This window comes from Drosophila suzukii, chromosome 3 (assembly GCF_043229965.1).
Source record: "Drosophila suzukii chromosome 3, CBGP_Dsuzu_IsoJpt1.0, whole genome shotgun sequence".
Taxonomy (NCBI): Eukaryota; Metazoa; Arthropoda; class Insecta; order Diptera; family Drosophilidae; genus Drosophila; species Drosophila suzukii.
Window position 1 is genome coordinate 85,009,568 of NC_092082.1, and position 18,595 is coordinate 85,028,162.

Consider the following 18,595-nt stretch of genomic DNA (forward strand, 5'->3'; position numbering starts at 1 on the left):
TTGGTTGTATTATTTGTATTATCTAATAGTTTTCAATGGCGCCTAAACAATTAGTTTCAATTACCTTATCTATAACAATTTGGAATACATAATTCAAATTGTAAACAGTCTTATCATTTTTTCTGTCATGTGAGAATGGCTTTTAATTTGTATTTTAAGTACCTTGTGGTAATAGGGGGAGATTATTTCGGTGTCAATCGCTGTAGTAATTAGTAATTGATAAGTCCTCTTTAAAATTTTGGTTGTATGTTACGTTGAACACGTTCATAATTTTATTGAAATTTTAAGAAACCAAAATCCCTATGTATTTTTTGATTAGGTACATTTTTTGAAATTACAAACGGCTAAGATATAATAAACATGCATATTGTGATTCTTTCGCTTTTCACTTTCGGTATACATATCAATAAATATATATATATATATCCCAGTATATTTTGATATCATATTCCTCAGAAGGTATCCTCTTTGGTCAAGAATTTAAATAGATGGATTCAGATCTATAAAGAGTACCTCAACGGTCATGCAAAGATCAATTTTCATTAGTATTTTGGAAGGCTCTTAATAAAAACCTTAAAAACTGTTATAAATTGGATTCTAAAGTATAAGTTCCTGATTTTAATTAAACATATTTAAAAAATTACTTTTTTTCTTACCGTTTAAAGCAGTTTTAGCAGTTAATTTTGGATTGGATATCTGCAATAAATTGATTGGTGTAATGGAATTCTTCTTTATTTACTGAAGTAGTTCCATCTGAAACACCTTTTCTTGAAAGAACTTAGGTTAAGTAAAACTCGGGTTTTATTGTTTTGTTATTAGAGCAAATTGGCTTGTACAATTTTATTGATTTTTGTTTGGTAATAGTAATTTTACTATTTCTAATGTTTACAATATTTATGTGTTTTCGAGGTTGTGCGGTTGAATTAACAATTTAAAATATATATGGGTACAAAAGATTAAATGTGATTTTGAGGCGTGATGCTAAATGATACTTTTGGTTACATGATTTTTAAATATACTTATGGAAAATAAATTTTTTTTAGATCTATCAAAGATTGATTAACACAGTTTTGATTTCGTTTTGTTTCTTGGTTGAATTTTCGTGTTTTTCTGATGCTTTTCATAACATTTTTGCTTATCACATGTGTCGAAAAAAAATATTAATTGAATCTGTCGACGATAATGATAGTAGGGAGAACATCGAAATTATATGTATAAAAATATACTTGAGAGTGTAAATGAATGTAAATATAAAATCACATAAAAAATGCGGCAATCGTTTCGTCTAAAATATTTCGCAATTCGATTGCGAAATTTCCAAAAGTTGAAATTTTAGACAAAAGGATTGGCATTATCTACATTAGTTTTCGTTTGTCTTTTGCTTTTTGTGAGTTTTTGTGCAATTTCTCGTACTTCTCGTATAATTTTAGCTTAACTAAGGGGATACAGAGTGTAGTTACGTGGTACAATTCGCGCTTAATCGTAGTTCCTATGATGGTGCTTGTTTTTTGGGTCTAAAGAGGCCTAAGGTGAAGCTAACACGTCTGTCTTTTTGATCTGCCCAATGGGGAATTTCCATTATCTAGGGGTTGAGTTGGGGGTCAGGGACCGGGGCGTTTGTGGGCGGGGTCAGTCGGCACTGCACTTGGCTAAGTGCAACACTCTTAATTCTAAGCAATTACACTAGGTATCCCCAACCTTGTGTCCGAAATGTTTTCTTTTCGCGATTTTCCTTTTCTTCCTGTTCTGGCTATATAGAATGTATATATTCCTGATCCTTTCTTTTGGCTTATCTCTCTCTCTATCTATCTCTATCTGTCTCTCTCTTTGCGTAGATCTGCGTAGGTCGGAAGGATATCTTTTCTTTTTTTCTCATTTTTTGAATGTCTTTCAATAGAACTATTGTACAAGATTCCATTTGCTACTCTTCGTGGGTGCTTCTCGCGTCTGTCTCAATGATTTTGCAAATTTCCAAATTGCCCGAAACTTCCTTGGTACTTTTGATTTCTTTCCTACTAGCCAAAGGTGGAAGATGCTGCTCTCGGATGAATGGGGTTGTGTGTAAATAAAATTCATAACTAAATTTCTGGGCCGGATTCGGGGGATTGGAGCCTCTTCGTTGTAAATTTGGTTGCTTGAATTTGCTTTTTTTGGGCTTCGGCTTGGGTGTTTTTAACGTTGGTCCTGCTAGTACAAGTCGGAAATGTGTAATTTCATAAGACGGTTTTTGCATTTTCTTGTTTGCCAAGTCTCTGGGTGGTGATTCTGAGTGTGTGTGTGTTGTCATATAGTCATCGTGGAGTCGGCTGCCACTTGGCCGGGCAACTTTAGCCATGAATTTATAAATCAAAAACGTTCTGCTGTCTAGTGGCCATTGACTGGGTGGTGGGTGATTCTGCGTAGTATGGGTATCTCTTTTGGATTGGGTGTCCTATCGTATCGTATCGTATCGTTTTGTGTCTCTTCTTGGCAGAGGGTCTCTTATGGTCCTTGGAAGTGGTAGTGGTAGTAGTGGTAGTGCCCCTCATGCCAGCCATATTTTATTTATTGATGGCAATTATGCCTCGACCTCGGCTATTGCCAGTAGTTTATATAAATTTGGAGTTTTGTTTGATGTGCTTTCAGCTGCATGATGATGGTTCGAACTTTTGCCAAAGAAACCAAGTCTGACCACATTTCTGAAAGGGATTCTGATTTTGATTCTGGGAGTCTGGAGCTGGCTCTGAGTTTATAGTTTGAGTTTGAGTTTGGGAGGTGAAGTTTTTCAGCTGTGCTCGTGACACTCGTCTCGAATATTACTTAAAGTTGCGGTTCTGCTGGCGTGCCTTCATTTTGTTTGAGATTTTGATTTTGATTATAATTTTGATTTCGAATTGGATTTGGGTTAAGTTGTTTTAGTTGTGTGTCTTCGAATTTGGCTTTTTTTGTTGTGCGGCGGCCTTCGGGCGAAAGTAATGGGCTTGAGGCCTCTCCTGGGGCGGATCAAAGTGGTCATCGTCATCGAGAATCTTTTGAGGATGGATGGATGCTGTTGATTTTGCCGGGTCAACTGGTTTTTCAACCCCCTTCTATGGAGAGTCTTCTTTGAAATCGCGTGCCTTTGTTTTTGTTTCGGTTTCATTTTCAGTTTCAGCTTGTGTTTCTGTTTTCAGTCTTTCAGTTTTCAGCTACAGTTTTTGTTCTTGCGGATTTGGAATTTTCACGAGAGCTGGGAATTGTTTTGTTTCGCTGTGATTTATCTGCCGTCTGCCGTTCGCCTCGCCCTTTGGCCGCCATTTGTAAGATTTTGGCCAGAAAGTTGCCAGGAGTTTCCCTAACCATGTTCCTGTTCCTGTCGCGTCTTCTTCGCCAGCTCCAGCTCGGAATTTTGGTGCTTTTCGGCGGCCTCCGTTTTTGCTCCTGACATTTTGTCGCATTAAAACTTCCGCAGTTTCTTGTAATTTATAATACTGCCTTTTTGAAATTTAGCTAGAGTTCTTTTTTTCTCTCTTGTTTTTGAATTTTTGGCTTTGTTTTGCTTTCTGAATTTAATGGGTGGGCTGCGAATACTTAATCATCTTAATATGGTAATAATTATGCACCGAAGGTTCCTCGAATGCTGCGACTTCTGAACAGGATTTGTTGTCAACTTATTCAATTTGGCATTGCTTTGGTCTGGTTTTTTTGGAATTTCGGATTGTTCTTATTGTCATTTTAATTGTTGTTTTTAATTACTATGCATTTTTCTGGTTTTTGTTTTTGAATGAGTGTGGATTTTGGTTGGAGTTTTGTTTTACCTGGTCTGATAAAATGCTTTAAATTAAATTTTGGACTGAATTTTGAATTTTGTGGCCGGTGAGTGGTGAAATTTGGATTTTAATTTGGTGTCGGTTTTCAATTTTGATGATTGCCAGAGGAGCCGAAAGTTGTAATTGGATTTTTGGATATGTTTTGGCTGGTTCTAAAATAAAATAATTTAGATATGTTAATATTATTTTTGGTTTTGAAAAAGGCAGACCTTTTAGTCGAAATAATTTAAAAATAATTAAAATGTTTTTGAATTTTTTTCAATTTACTTTTTTGATGAATATGAATTTTTTAAATTGATGGTAAGGTCATTTTAATTTCATATGAGTACTAAAAAATATATTTTTGGGGTTTTCAGACCTGAAGGTAATGATTTAGAAATAATTTAAATTGGTTGCACAAATTGTATGAATTTAGCAAAAAAATTAAACGATTAACCAAATTTGAAAAAATGATAATTAGTCAAAATACATAATCATTTTGAAATGCTTAAAGTTTTAAATGTAAAGCTGTTCAATTTATTTTTATGTTGTAAATATTCGCGTGGTGAAACTAACTATGAGTTTTAAGTGATGTGAATACAAATAGTTTTGGTTGAAAACTAAAATTGGTTCAAAAAGTGATTTAGTTTTAGATCTAATAAATGAAGGATTTTGATTTTTGGTATTGCTTTTTGATAAATAATTTAAAGGAAAATATATTTTTGAAATATTAGTCCTAGCAGCGACATTTTCTAAACTATGTCATGGATGTGAAGTACTCCAAACAATTGTTAAAGTTTTTAAACAAATTTTTGATTTGATATTTAAAAAGTATCATAAATGTCTTAAAATTGTTTTCAGAACTGTCTTAGTAGCTTATAAAATGTTGACGTATTGCTGTTCATGTTTTTTTAGTTTGTATATTTTGTCTATTCATAAATCTAGTTTGTTAATTTAACAGAGGCTGAAGAAATGTTTTTTAAACTTTGGTTCAGGACTAGTTTTGTTGATTTTGTAATTTTTTGAGATTGCAACTTTGTTTTTTTGTTCTATACGATTTTGATTTTTTTGTTTGTTTTTGTATTGAGAAATAATGTGTTTTGTAGACTTGGCTCTGACGTTTTTGTTTTAAGTATGGTTTGCTTTTAATATTCAGAAGTAAATTCAGATTAAATATTTTTTTGAATACGGACTTCCATTTGTTTTTTGATTTGCGTTTCATACAATGTTTTACCAGTAATGTTTTCATAAAATTGTTATTTGTTTTAATAGTTTCTTTGTTGTATTCGTTTTTGGCATTTGAAAATCTTGTACCTTCAATAAATTGGTTTGATCACTTTTTTTTTGGTGATGTATGATTTTGAATTTTACATTTATATAAAGGATCTTTCAGATGATAAACCGTGTAGTGATTTCAATTTAAAGTAAATTAAATTATTGTCAAATATACTTTCAAAAATAAATTTTAAAATTTTTATGACTGATTTAAAATTTGCTTGAAGATTTGTTTTATGTAATGTTTTTGTGATTGTATGTTTTTCAAGATATGCATGTTTATGGAATTTGTTTTTGTTGGCTTCAGATTAGTTTGAATTGAAGATTTAATTCGTTTTTTTTATATAGGAGTTAAGAAATTTAATTTTTTTTATATTCTTTTTGTTTGCGTTTCAATATATTAGTAACCAAAAAAGTTAATAAAATTGGTCTTCAACATGGCAGTGCTTTTCGTTTTCGCTGGGCCTTTTGTAATTTTGGAATAATTCGGACGATTTGGATTTTGAATTTGGTTACTGAATTTGGTTTAACTTTGTTATAATTTCCTTCGTCATTTTGAATTTTAATACAGATATTTACACTTTGGAATTTGATTTTTGGTGAAATTGTTCTTCTTGATTTGGAATTTGAATGCAGATATTTACACTTCTGATTTTGAATTGTGTCATAATTTCCTTACTTTGATTTTCGATATTAATATTTAGAGATGTTATTATTTGAACTGGAAAATATTTTGAGTTTGTTGGCCATTTTGTTTTTGGATTTTGAATTTTTTTATAGATGTTTATTTTTGTTTTTGAATTTCAGGTATATATGTAATGTTTTGCCAATTTTATGTTATAAAAATAGATGCTTTTATGATTTTGAATTGCATTACTGGTAATTTTTCTGATATTCTTTATGATTCTGGTAAACTCTTTATTTTGAATTTTGATGCTAGTGCTTATTTTGGTTTTAAAATATATAATTTTTTGCTTTGTTTCGGATACTGATGGATTTTTTGATTTTTAACTTGTTCTAACAATGTTAAATGGAAAGTTATATCTTTTGAATTTTTTTGAAGATTTATCAAGATTAAGTTCCGACTTGAGAAATAATTAATTTTTTTTTCTGATGAATTTTTAATGGTTTTTAATTTGTTCTAACAATGTTAAAAGGGAAGTTGTATCTTTTGAATTTCTTTGACGATTTATCAAGATCGAGTTCTGACTTGAGAAATAATTAAATTTGGTTTATCTGATGAATTTTAATGTGTTTAAATTTGATTTAGATTCTGATTTAAAACGTACTGAAATTTCACTTTAAGTGTTTTGAATTTGTATGGTAAAATGTTGTTTTTTTTAAGATTTGAGCAATGAAAGTAGTTGTTTAATTAAGGTGGTAATTTTCTTGTAATAACCTTTTGAATTTGGATTAGCTTTTTCTTGATTTAATCTTTTCAATTTAGAGAGTCAGGTATATCAGGTATTTTTTGGATTTGATATTGAATTTAGATAGTAAATTGCTTTTTCTTGATTTAATCTTTTGAATTTAGAGGGTGACTATCACGTATTTTTTGGATTTGATATTGAATTTAAATAGTAAATTGCTTTCTTCAAACGTTTGAAATATAATAAGCATTCAAGTTGTAATTTTTATCACTTTAATTTGGATGTGCTTTCTCTTAATTTTTTCTTTTGAATTTTGAGGATGTTTTTTTTGCTTTACTTGGTATTTTATTTGAGTGGAAATTTTTGTTATTTAAAAATGTAGTACAGAAAAAGTCATTCTTTTGAATTTAGAGGGTTATTTTTTGGGTTTTTCTTAATATTTAGTTTGAATGGACATTTTTGTAATTTTAATTGTGATTTTAATGTTGAATTTGAGAAGTAAATTTCTTGCTTAAAACGTTTGCGTTATAAAGCTGTAATTTTAATCTATTAATTTTTTTGGGTCTTTCTCCTATTTTTACTTTTGAATTTAGATGGTTATTTTTTTTCTTGATATTTAATTTGATTGGAAAATTTTGTAATTTTAACTTTCTGAACTGAATATGAATACGATTTTGTTTGAATTTGGATGGCATTTTCTTATTTAGAATTTTGAATTCCTGATTATAGGGATTTTGCTGACTGAATTGTATTTTTTTTTGTTATAAGATGTTTATTTAATTTGAATGGAAATTTTGATAATTTTAATTTCCTGAACTGAATTTGAATATGATTTTGTTTGGATTTGGATGGCGCATTCGTATTTAGAATTTTGAATCCCTGATTATAGGGATTTCGCTGTCTGAACTTTTTTTTTGTTATACGATGTTTATTTAATTTGAATGGAAAATTTCGTAATTTGAATTTCCTGAACCGAATATGAATACGATTTTGTTTGGATTTGGATGGCATTTTCGTACTTAGAATTCTGAATTCCTGATTATAGGGATTTTGCTGTCTGAATTGTATTTTTTTTATAAGATACGAATGAATTTGGAATTTTAGAGAATTGAATTTAAGTTTAAGAATATTGAAATGGTTTTTAATTTAATGAATATAGCTGGCCTTTATATTATATTTTTTTTAACCTAAATAGGCTTAAAATGTTGCTTTAGACTTTTTAACTTGGATGGTATTTTGATTTCAGTTTAGATGACCTAATAGCAATGTATTTTCTTTTTAACCCGTAATTTTGTCGGTCAACTTTTTTTCTGAGTCAATGACCAGGAGACATTTTTGTGTGCTTAAGGGTTGAGGGTGGGATTGATGACTTCCCGTGGTTTTGTACTAAATTCTTTGCTGTACAAATTTGCAATAACATTTCTTGCGCATTAAATATTTCTTTGAAATTTTCAAAAACGTGTGATTAAAAAATGCCGCAACGCCTTGCTTTCCTTGATGAAAATGTCAAGGAAATATTGAAAGCGCTGAGAAATGCTTGAGTTGAAATTGAGTTCTGAGTTGGCTATAGTCTTTTGTTTTTGTTTTGCTAAACTATAACTCGTTGTCGTTGTATTTTTCTATCGAACTTTTGGGGTCAGGCTATTTCTTTTCTTCTTGGGAATCGTAGAAGCAGCTTCCTTTGCAGCCATTTTATTGCCAAAGGGGTGTGAGTGTGTTTGGGTGGGTGAGTGTCTTGGTGAGCATACCCCTGCGCGTGTATGTGTGTTGCCTAATGTGTGTGTGTGTGTGTGTGGTGTGTGTGTGAGTGAGTGTGGCTGGGTGGTTGATTTGCGCCTAAAGCTCTGGGCCATGCGAAACGGTCTTTTGGTATTTTGCTTTCTTTTTGCATTAAGATTGTGGTTTAAACTAAAAAATTCGTAATAACGAAACTAGAATTTAGAATTTCAATTCTTTCGATTTGCGTTTTGGGACACAAAATGATAAACTATTGCATTGTGTGTGTGGAATTTGGCGGGGCAGGGGCGAACTCTTTTATGATGAATAAGAAAAAAAAAATTCAGTGATTCCTGGTTTGCCTTCTGGAAATGAAGCCTTCTGCGATGCCGTAGAAGAAGAGTTCGTTTTTGGATTTTGGATTGTATCGGTGGGATTTTGAAATTTTGCTTCTGGGCTGCTTGAATAGAGATTGGGAAGGAGGTCTACCTTTGGCTCGAATTTGGATATTTTTAGAGTGTAATTTGGGTTTTTCTAAAAATATTTTTGGATTTTTTCTAATAAGGCTTCAGAGGGGGTTTCTCAAATCTGTTTTTGAAATTAGTTTCTAAACAGTAGTCAAAACATACTTGCGAAATTTGGAGAGCAAAAGGTGGACACTCTCTCGCTCTCTCTTTCTCTCTCTGCTGCTGCTTCGGCTCTCTCTCTCTCTCTCTGTCTATCTCTCTCGGATTGTGCTTGTGTGTGAATTCGCCGCAGGATGTGGGCTGTATGTGTGTGAGTGTTTGGTCTTCCTGTCGAGGGGTGGCTTTTTTGCTTTTGCTGCTTGGGGTAAATCACTGCCCCTGCTTAGATATTCAGCAGGATATCTACGGCGGGGCAGCTTTCTCCTTTTTCTCTGGTTATCTGCTGCTTCTGCCTGCGTCGGCGTCGCTGCTCCCTTTCGTCCTTCTGCTCCTTTCGCCGTCAAATGCTCGATCCTTCTCCTCGCAATCGAGTTCATCATCATCAGCTTTCTTGGGGCTTGGGCCCACAGCAAAAGTGTACTTGGATTTTTGGATTGTGCCTGGACTTGAATTTCGGTTTCCTTCCTTGCAGTTTCTGTCGGATTTCTGTATGATTTGCTGGCCGGATTTTTTGCTTGGGCCACAGGACTCTTCGGTGGGCGGCGGCGGCGGCGGTGGGGCGTGGCAGTTGCTGAAGACACTGGCAGTTTGGCTGGTTGTGAATTTTGATTCGATTTTGGTAGCAGTTCGGATTTTGAATTTCGTTCTTGGCGAGATTGTCATTGCAGTAGAGAATTATGAGCAGTAAACACTTAAGAATTTTGTTGAGTTTCATAACAATTTCGTTGATGGGGATGTGACTGTGATCCGGATGCAAGATGTGTGGTTACTGCTCGATCCATAATAGCTTTCCTTTCTTCAGCTTCTTGGGGTTCCTGTGAGAGATAAATTTAAATATTATATTTTTGTATGGATAAATGGTTATAATAATATTTGTAATAATGTTTAAAATATAAAATCAAATATATATTTACCTGTAAGATATAAAAACGATATTATTATCTCTCTTCACTAAGGATTTTTCATCTTTTGGCCAGATGTGTTGAGAACTTTCCAATTGGTTCCAGGTAATTAAAGATTTTGTTGGTTTTCAGCTTTCCTTGATTTTAGTTGTTAGTTTTGAATTTTGTTTGGAGTTTTTTGAATTCAAGAATTTTATATTTCAAGTATATATCCAGGAAATGTACTTTAGTTATGTTTGGTTTATCGCTGATTTTGAAATTTGTTTTTTGAATTTTGTTTAACTTTTGCTTAAACTTAGGCTTTTTGTTTGTTGTGTTTTTTTTTGTGTTATACTTTAACCATCTCACGAAAATGTGTAAAAAGTGAATTTCACATTAACTATTTTCGCAAATTGTTCGTTTTGGAGTTTGGCTTGAGTTGGTACTTGGGTTTTATACAAATTAATCTGACATTCGGCGGTTGAATTTTAGCAACTTTTCGTGTGAATTTTGTTGGGCTTGCTGCGGTGGATTTGGTTGATTTTTGTCTTTTTTTTTTTTATTTTCTGGTCGGTTCTGGAGATGCTGCAACAGCCTCCTTAGCGCCGCCTGGTCATGGCGCTCCGGGGGAGTCCTCGATCCTGGTGCTTCTGTTGCTCCTGTGCGGCTCCTGCTGCTGCTGCTCCTATGCTGTTGATCCTCAGCGTTTGAAGATTGAAATGAAACTGATTGATTCTCCGCAGCAGCCGCAGTTTATATACCCGCAAGATCGGGCGAAGCGACGCCAAACGGATCCGATCGCAATCAGGATGCTAGAGCTTTGTCCATTGTCTGCCAGGATGTGGACAAAGGACGCCGTTGGCAACAATGAAAACCCGTTGGGCAAGTTTATTGTAGAAAAAGCAATGCTCAAAAGATCGGAAAACGCTCGCGTTTCCCTTTGGTGGTGGGTCTGGGTCTGGTATCGCGGGGTGGTTATACCTCTAGCTATAGGGATATAGGGATCGAAATCTACAGCATCATCAGTTGGCACACCTGGCGGGTAAAAAAAAGCTGCAGCAGCCGCTGGACCAAACTGGTTCCGAGGGTCCAGGGTCCGAGGGTTTTTAGGAAACATCCTCGCGTATCCTTGACCATTTGAACTGCAATTGTCTGGCCCTGATGATGGGAAAAATTACCCATTTGAACTTGTTTTTCCACACTCAGTTCCTTTTCGGTTTGAGGACCTCAAAAACAAGTTTCTTGAGCCAGCGAAATTTGTCAGCTTTAAATTTATGGCCTGCACAGGTCTATAGCGGGTATAAGCCAAGGGCTCTTCTAACCCAGATTTCCCCATGTAATCCATTTGAGTGGGCCGCTGCCCCCCTTTTTGAAGTCCGTAATCCATCACAGCTTTCCGCTTGTGGGTCAACCTTTTCCTTTGGCCGCCAGCCGGCGGTGAATCCTTGCTCCTTTTCGTCCGTTATTTTTTTATTCGCATCTTTGCTAGTTTCATTTTGGATGCCATCTTTCGGGCATAGCAACAAGTTAAGGGTTGCGCTGATTTTTTTTTTATACTTTTTCCGTTTCCCCGAATCCCAGAGCCGAGCACTTTTATTATTTAAATTGCTGTTAACCCTTGTTTGGCCTGGGTTGGTCCCGGTCATTGGGTTAGAGGTGGGGTCACGACATCCATGCAAGTCTGCGAGTGTGAGCGAGCATTCCGAAATGGGACATTAGTGCTCGTCCATTGTGAATGAGCCGTTTGGCAGTCGTTAATGATACGCCCTGTGTGCAAATTGAATGCAGGAAATACATACAGTCCAACTTCCTTAACATAAATTACACCTTCCTGAACAGGAAATTCGTGAAAAATAGGTATGACTAAATATTTAATCAAATTGATTGACTTTTAATATACGCAAAATTGACGATATGTGAATAATCATTTAAGGACCTTAAGATCGTTAAGAAAAACTTTGTTATCAACTTATTTACATCAGATTTCCTTGGAATCTAATTTGCTTTGGATGTCCAGGATAAATCAATACTATTTTGAAGCCTCAAAAGTTTAATACCACACATTTTCTTCCCCAAAACTTGGCAGTACAGTTGTGTACAAAACGCCCAAAACTTTAGATGGTGCCGTTAGGCTCGGGTCCTTTTGGCAACCGAAAATGTGGAAAAGAGGAGGCCTGGACGAAAAGAAAATTTACATATTTCTGTTAATTTTGCATTGAAGTTGGGTTCATAACGAAGAGGAAACACTTGAAATTTGCATACATTTTCCTCGCTCACACAAACACTAACACAAACTCTCACACACACACTAACACACAGCGACGAGGGGTCTTCTATATATGCAAATTTGTGTGTTGTAAAGTTTTCATATAAAATACAAGTAAAAACCGAAAGAGAGAAAATGGATTTGGGGATGCGGCCAAGGATGGGGCTGAATGCCGCCTGCTAAGGACAACGGGCACAAGAAGGACAACAACAACAGCACCACCACCGCACACACAGACAAAGACAGGGCCTACACAAAGGAGGTCCTAGCCAAGGAGGATTGTGCGTGCCAGTTTATCCTGTGAAAGTGTCCTGACCGTGTGTATTCTGGCCGAGTGTCTGAGTGCCTGAAAAGTCAGCAAAAGATACACACAAACGCCGCACACACACACACTCTGCTACTCCAAAATAACCCACACGTACAGATATGGGAAAAATAAATTCAGCAAAAGGCTTTTCCAGAGAAAATGCTGGCCTTTAAGAAGAAGGGGTCAAAATGGGAGGGGGGGTCAAAATGGGGAGGGGGTGCTGTCGAGTCGAGTCGGCTGGCATTGTTTGGATCAAAAAGGCGCCTAAAAATACTCGCACAAGTTCCTATCTCCGACGACCCTCATTTTTGGTTGGCCAACCATTTTTTTCCTGTTCATCCTTATCCTTCTCCATGTTGTTGTCCTGCCGGCCACCCACATTTATGTTACCATAATTTGACTTAAAGAAAAAAATACAGAATGAAACAAGTTAAACTGCGGACAAGGAAAGATGGGATACTCTTTTTGGTAGATGAATCGAAATACTTTGGCAATAGGCTTAGTTAATCACTAATACACCTATTAGTCGATTTTTAGGCATAGGAACAGACAATAAAAACTACATGTTTTCTATGTTCTAAAGCATTATCTTAAATTTAAAATAATTTTAGTCACTTAACTTCTAAGTTATTTTGTTTTAATAACTCCAATGTCCAATTCCTAAAAATGTATCCATTCCATTTCTCTTTTAATTAACTAAATTTATTTATTTTTTAGGGTCACTATTTTCTAATTTATTTGAGGTTTTTAATGACTTAAAAAATATATTAACGACCTGTCTGATAAATGAGTTTGATTTTCTGTTAATAACACATTTATTTATTCGTTTTTGATTTCTGGAACCGATGAGTACTGAATATTCTATTAATATCAATGGGGGAATTGAAGGACCCAATTTTCTAAGCTATAGTTTTGGGCATGGATGGTATTGCATCCTTTGTAGGTGCATTAAACCCCTATTAAAATGCATAGGAAGGTGTTGATCGCAGCGCAATCTTCTATCAGAAGGGTATGAGAACAAGGACACTCATTAAACACACACATACAGGACACCCACACTGGGAACAGGGAGCCAACACTTGCTAACCGAATTTCCGGCTGTAGTTTTTCGGCCATGATGGGTTCATTTTTCAGCACCCACACACACAGACACAAACACTCTAGCAGGGACATGTGAGGCAACCACTTATGAAGCGAAAGTTGGCATGCGCACACACACACACATAGAGAGACTCTTAGGAGGGGGCATTTATGTGGGTGTGTGCGTGTGGCGTTCTTTTGCGGATTTTGCAGTCAACTTGAAAGCCAACAGGCAAAACTATATGGCTAATGTGTGCATGTGAGTGCGAGGGTGTGCATAATGTGTGATTGTGTGGAAATTTTTGGGCAGTTTCATTTCGTTCATATTTATTAGTTGGCCGAGACACACATATATATGTAGTTTTACTCATACACCCACAGGCAGACAGAGAGAGAGTCATCAAAACAGGACAACAAGAAACGGAAACATTTTTTTACTTTGTGTTTCGTATTTTGTATTCACCCTCATCAGTGCAAGTTTAAATGATGTTGCCTGTTCTATGGCAACTATCTCCAGAGTGGTTCTACAGACAAAAAACTAAGGAACTAGAAAGGATTTATTTTGGAAATGCATATAAAAATCTAGTTAACTAATAATTTAAATACTAGTTAAATATATATTATTTTAAATACAAATCACACTTTGGTATTTTTTAACATTTGTTGTTCCTAAATAAATAATAGGATAAATGTAGACTGAATATTTTTAAAACATATACTTTTTCAGCAATATTATATTGGGAATTCCTATTAAATTAGTTTTAGAATTTTTTAACATGTTTTTATACTTGAACATCCTTTTTTTCAGTGCTTGTGTGTGAGACCCATTTTCATCCACAGATACACAAATACTTGGACATGCTTGGGCCTCAAGGATATTTCCTCCCCCCTTAATAGTTGGTGTTAGTGCAAGAAAACACAGGGAGGAAAGCTTGGGACCAGTGGGCTGGAATGGGTTAAGCCGGAGCTCCTTCTAGCCCATTTCCTGACCAGCCAACAGTTTTGCATCTCAACTATAACTACTGGGCTTCTGGCTGCTGTCCCCAGCAAATGTAATCAATTTTTATGCCATTATTGATGCTTCAAAATGCAATTTCGTCTGGAAAAAGGGTTTGAGGCGTTGCCAGTTTCTATTTACGCCTGAAAATTGATGTGCAAATTAATTGGGAATTTTTGGCTGATTTAGCCTGGGCGAAGGAAATGGCTTCCGGTTGTGTCTGGCCTGGAGATCGAGTCAGCCTTTAACTGGGGGCGTGGCTGGGTTGTGGTTGGGATATCCAGGATCCTTTTAGGAAACCAAATGTAGGCAAGAATGTTCTGGAGGAAAGAAGCCTTAAAGTTGTGGTATAAATATGTATACCTTTGATTTATATAATATATGTATATTTTATTAAAAACATTTATACTTAAAACGGAAAAAAGTAAGTTCAGTTGTAAATCTATTTAATTTATAAGTGAATTTATATTAATAAGGCATACAAGTATTAACACTAGCTAATATCCCAAAGGCAGGATATTTTCCTACTTGAAATCCGTCCTTCTAACTTTGCTTATATTTGTCCCTTGTGTATGTCTGTGTTCGTGTCCTTTTTCGTCCTCTGGCCAAGCTGTGAATGTGAAAGAATTTTGGTATGGCTGCCACATTTGGCATTAAACATGTGTGTTACCCATTTTTGTATTTTTATCATTAACGATTTTGTATGCCAAAGAAGAATCCTTTTGTTTCAGCTTGGACCCTTCAGATATGTGTCTCTGCTTTTGGTCCTGTTTCTGTTGCTGTTGCTGTATCTGTGGGTCCTGCGAGAGTCCCTCGGCAAGTGTATGTGGTTTTTTTCCGGCGAGTGTGTGTCCGTGTGTGACACATTTGTTTCCTTTTATAATTATGTCAGCTGCAAGTATTCCTCCTACAAAAGAGTTTATCAGCGCCATAAAGACACAAGTGCCTAATGGCTCTGTCCCTCCTACGCTGTTGAGTTGGGATTTGTTTTGCTTAGACAGCTGAATTTTGCCCTTTCGACTAATAAAAATATTAATGAAGGAATGGGGAAAAGGGCAAGACTTTAAAGCTTAAAAAATATTAAGGAATAATAAAAAGACTGCCCTTTGAGATATTTAAAGACAAGAAGGGAGTTTTGGCATTATTTTTTTAAGCTTTCATGTGTAAGTAAGTACAATGAAATATTCATTGAATAAAAGAGTTTTCCCTTTATTTATCATCTTCAACGTGTAAGTACTATAATGAAATATTCATTGAAGTTTTTTAAATAAACTTAAGGAATTTTTTTCAAGGGCAAAGGACAATTATTGTAATTATACGCTTCCCCAAGGTAATTTCTCTCTATATGTGAAATACTAATGTATAATTCATATAATTATTTTCTTGATTGTATTTCCCTACTGCTCCATATTCCTTAATGGATCTTTTAATACCCGCCATAAAATGTCCGTTATTTTGCCGCCATCTGCAGCAATCACCACTCACACACACATTCGACCGAACGAGTATATTAAGGATTCGCCGTATTTTCTTATCAGAGGCCTTAATCCCTGCGGGTCTCACACATACACACAAACACAGGCACACAGAGGAGAATGAATTCCATTAGCATAAAAATGTCATAAATAAGAAGCACGCTTACGTTACTTATTCGGTTATTCTCCTCCTACAGAACCGGGGGTTGTTCTCAAATTCAAAATGGCGCTGCTTTCTTATTAGAATCGAGAAGGGGCGGAGGGTTTCAGCCGGCAGCATCTTCCTACATTTCGGGGGTGAGTTTTCGCAACAGAAAATTGAACCCAGAAAACCAGTTCTCTCACACCCTCACACCCCTCGACCATGCCACGCCTTTTCTTCTGTGTGTTTTTTAGCATGGGTGTGTACTGTACTATACCCTCATTGTTGGTCCAAAGTTACGGAGGCGGCCAAGATGACGTGCTCTAATTGATGTCGCCACGAAGGGTACTGAAAAAGGAAGGATTCCGCATTTGAATATTGATTTTTGCACCACCCTCTATCCCCAAAAATTGTTGGGTTGGAGGCCGTTCATTAATTAAGCTGACTTTGACGAGGGGAAAGTTTCGGCACAAGGCGGACGAGATGCCGAAATAGTTGCTCCGTCCAAGGCAGATCCGTAATGCGTGCGGTCGAACATCAAAAGTGGAACATGAAAAGCACTCGGCCGTGGAGTATGTGCGCCCAAAACCACCCACCAGTTCCCCCATGAACAGCATGCAAATTGCGTGTATCCCACCTAATCGCCCCACTAAACACTGCGGGAAATACTTGTGAACTTGATAAGAAAACTAAAACAAATTATTAAGTAAATTAAACAGCTAAGGGATTACAATAAATGCTTGGTTTTTTTGAGAGAAAACCATAACTTGTAGGTTTCTTCGATGCTAAGATATCATACCTTTTGCTGAAAATGTTTTATTTAAATCTGGAATTCCCTCTTAATACTTGGGAAAATACTTGTGGAAGCATCAGCTTAATATAACCACTTAAAAGGAATTAATAAATATTAAAAAAAGGATTGAGATGATCTTATATATTTTTTAATAGTTCACGGACGGGAGATCCTTTGAAAATAAGCATAAATAAATTTATAAAATCAATATAAATCTTATATATTTTCGATGCTATTGCTAGACATCTTTAATCAATATCTATTCTTTATAGTATTTTCGAGTAATATTTTATTCTTATGGTTATGGGTATTACTTCTACCGAACTTGTTTATATCTCGGTTTGACTTAAAGAGCAATTGTCAAAAGATAATAAAATAAGTTGTTTACCTAATTAAAATTACCAAGAATCTTTTATGGCAGCTATCTGCAAGATATTTTTCGCAGTGTCCTCCCATTTTGGCCTTCCACTTAGGCAAAATCGAAGCTGGGGGCATCTTCTTGATGGTTGCGATAAATCATAAGCAAAGAGTCACAAAAAAGCAGTCGACAAAATGTTATGTACATGAATGTATTTAGAAGCCATGCTAGATGCGACTTCCATCCTTTGCCTTCTTCCTGGCCCATTTCTCCACTTTCTCCCATTCCCCCCACTTCTGCCGTCGAAGCTTGGCTAAAACTTCTTGGAATTTGCTACTGCAAATAGTTGGAGTCTCGTCCTGCTGTCTCCCCCCCCCCCCCGTTTTCTCCGCCCCTGGAATATTTATAAATGAAAATTCCAACAAGAACATTTTCTATTAAATTTTGCCTCCCTCTGCACGAGAAAGTTTTCTTGCCAAGGCCCTCCGTTTGAGTTTTTGGTTTTGGTATGGGTTGAGTTGAGTTTTGGAGATGCGGGATGGGTGGGTGCGGGTGCCTAGGCCAAAAGTGTTTTCGTTTTATTGCATTACATTATATACGATTCGCATGTACACATAGATATACATAGGTTCTTTTTGCTGAGCAAACTTTTTGCTTTGGCAAAAGTTTCTTGCGAATGGAGCGAGATGGCGAGGACCCATTCAGGATCTCCCATTACTTTTCAGCTGCAAAGTAAAAGTTCTTAGCAGCACCACCGCTTTTCGCCCATCCCTATCCGTATCCCCATCCCCATGGCCATTTACCAAATGTGCCAACTACTTTTTCTCAAGTACCACTGCGGGACATTAAATCCTGCTACGTGCCTCGTCCTGGCCACTGCCGGATTGTTGGATTGTTCAACTGTTGGAGGTATTATGCCATGACCGAAAGTTTGAATAGTTCTTGTGCAACACAAAGTGTTGGTGGGTGTGCGAATGCCTCCTCCATTTGGGCCATCCTTTTTGGGCCCCAACTATTAGATAAGGTTTGACCCTGCCATTACTCACAGCTTGTCTTGGATCTCGGCACTGAACTACTATACTGGGAGTGCTCTCCTCGAAGATGCTCTTTCCCACACGAAGGTGATTCCACAACTGGACAGCATCCGTTCCCACAGAAGGAAGGATTCTGCTCGATAGGGTCCTAAAACCAGCCTGTCCGGTTGTCGGAGAAAAGAGTTGAAAAGCTGCCCAAAACAGTGTGAGAAAATCTTGGCCAGATTGACCTCTGACCGGCTAGTAGAGAAGATCGCAGAAGGGGTTGAAACTTGAAGATGCTGCATAACCCAAGATATCATATGGGTTTCTGGACGTTTCTGTATCTAAACAATTGTAGTTTTATTTCGAAAATATATTTTATATAAAGAATATAATAAACTAAAATATTATATATTTTTAGTTAATTAATTTATGGCCCAGTGACTTAAGTCTCTACTTGTTATTACAATTTGATTGGACTGAAATTTATTATTATAAAAGGCTTGTGGTTTTACAGAATTTTTTA

The 18,595-nt window shown here is 35.9% G+C and overlaps 1 protein-coding gene, 1 long non-coding RNA gene and 1 pseudogene across 2 annotated transcripts in view; all 3 read right to left on the reverse strand.

Moving 5' to 3' along the window:
• RpS25 (ribosomal protein S25) overlaps window positions 1-18,595 on the reverse strand; it is a 234,165-nt gene that overhangs the window by 33,521 nt on the left and 182,049 nt on the right. The window lies entirely within an intron of this gene.
• Window positions 1,383-10,363, reverse strand: LOC136117027 (uncharacterized). The gene is made up of 3 exons (XR_010654211.2): window positions 9,669-10,363; window positions 8,758-9,569; window positions 1,383-3,940 (listed from the first exon to the last, which is right to left on the reverse strand). It is a non-coding gene; the product is annotated as an uncharacterized lncRNA (long non-coding RNA).
• Window positions 6,735-8,613, reverse strand: LOC136117114 (uncharacterized; annotated as a pseudogene).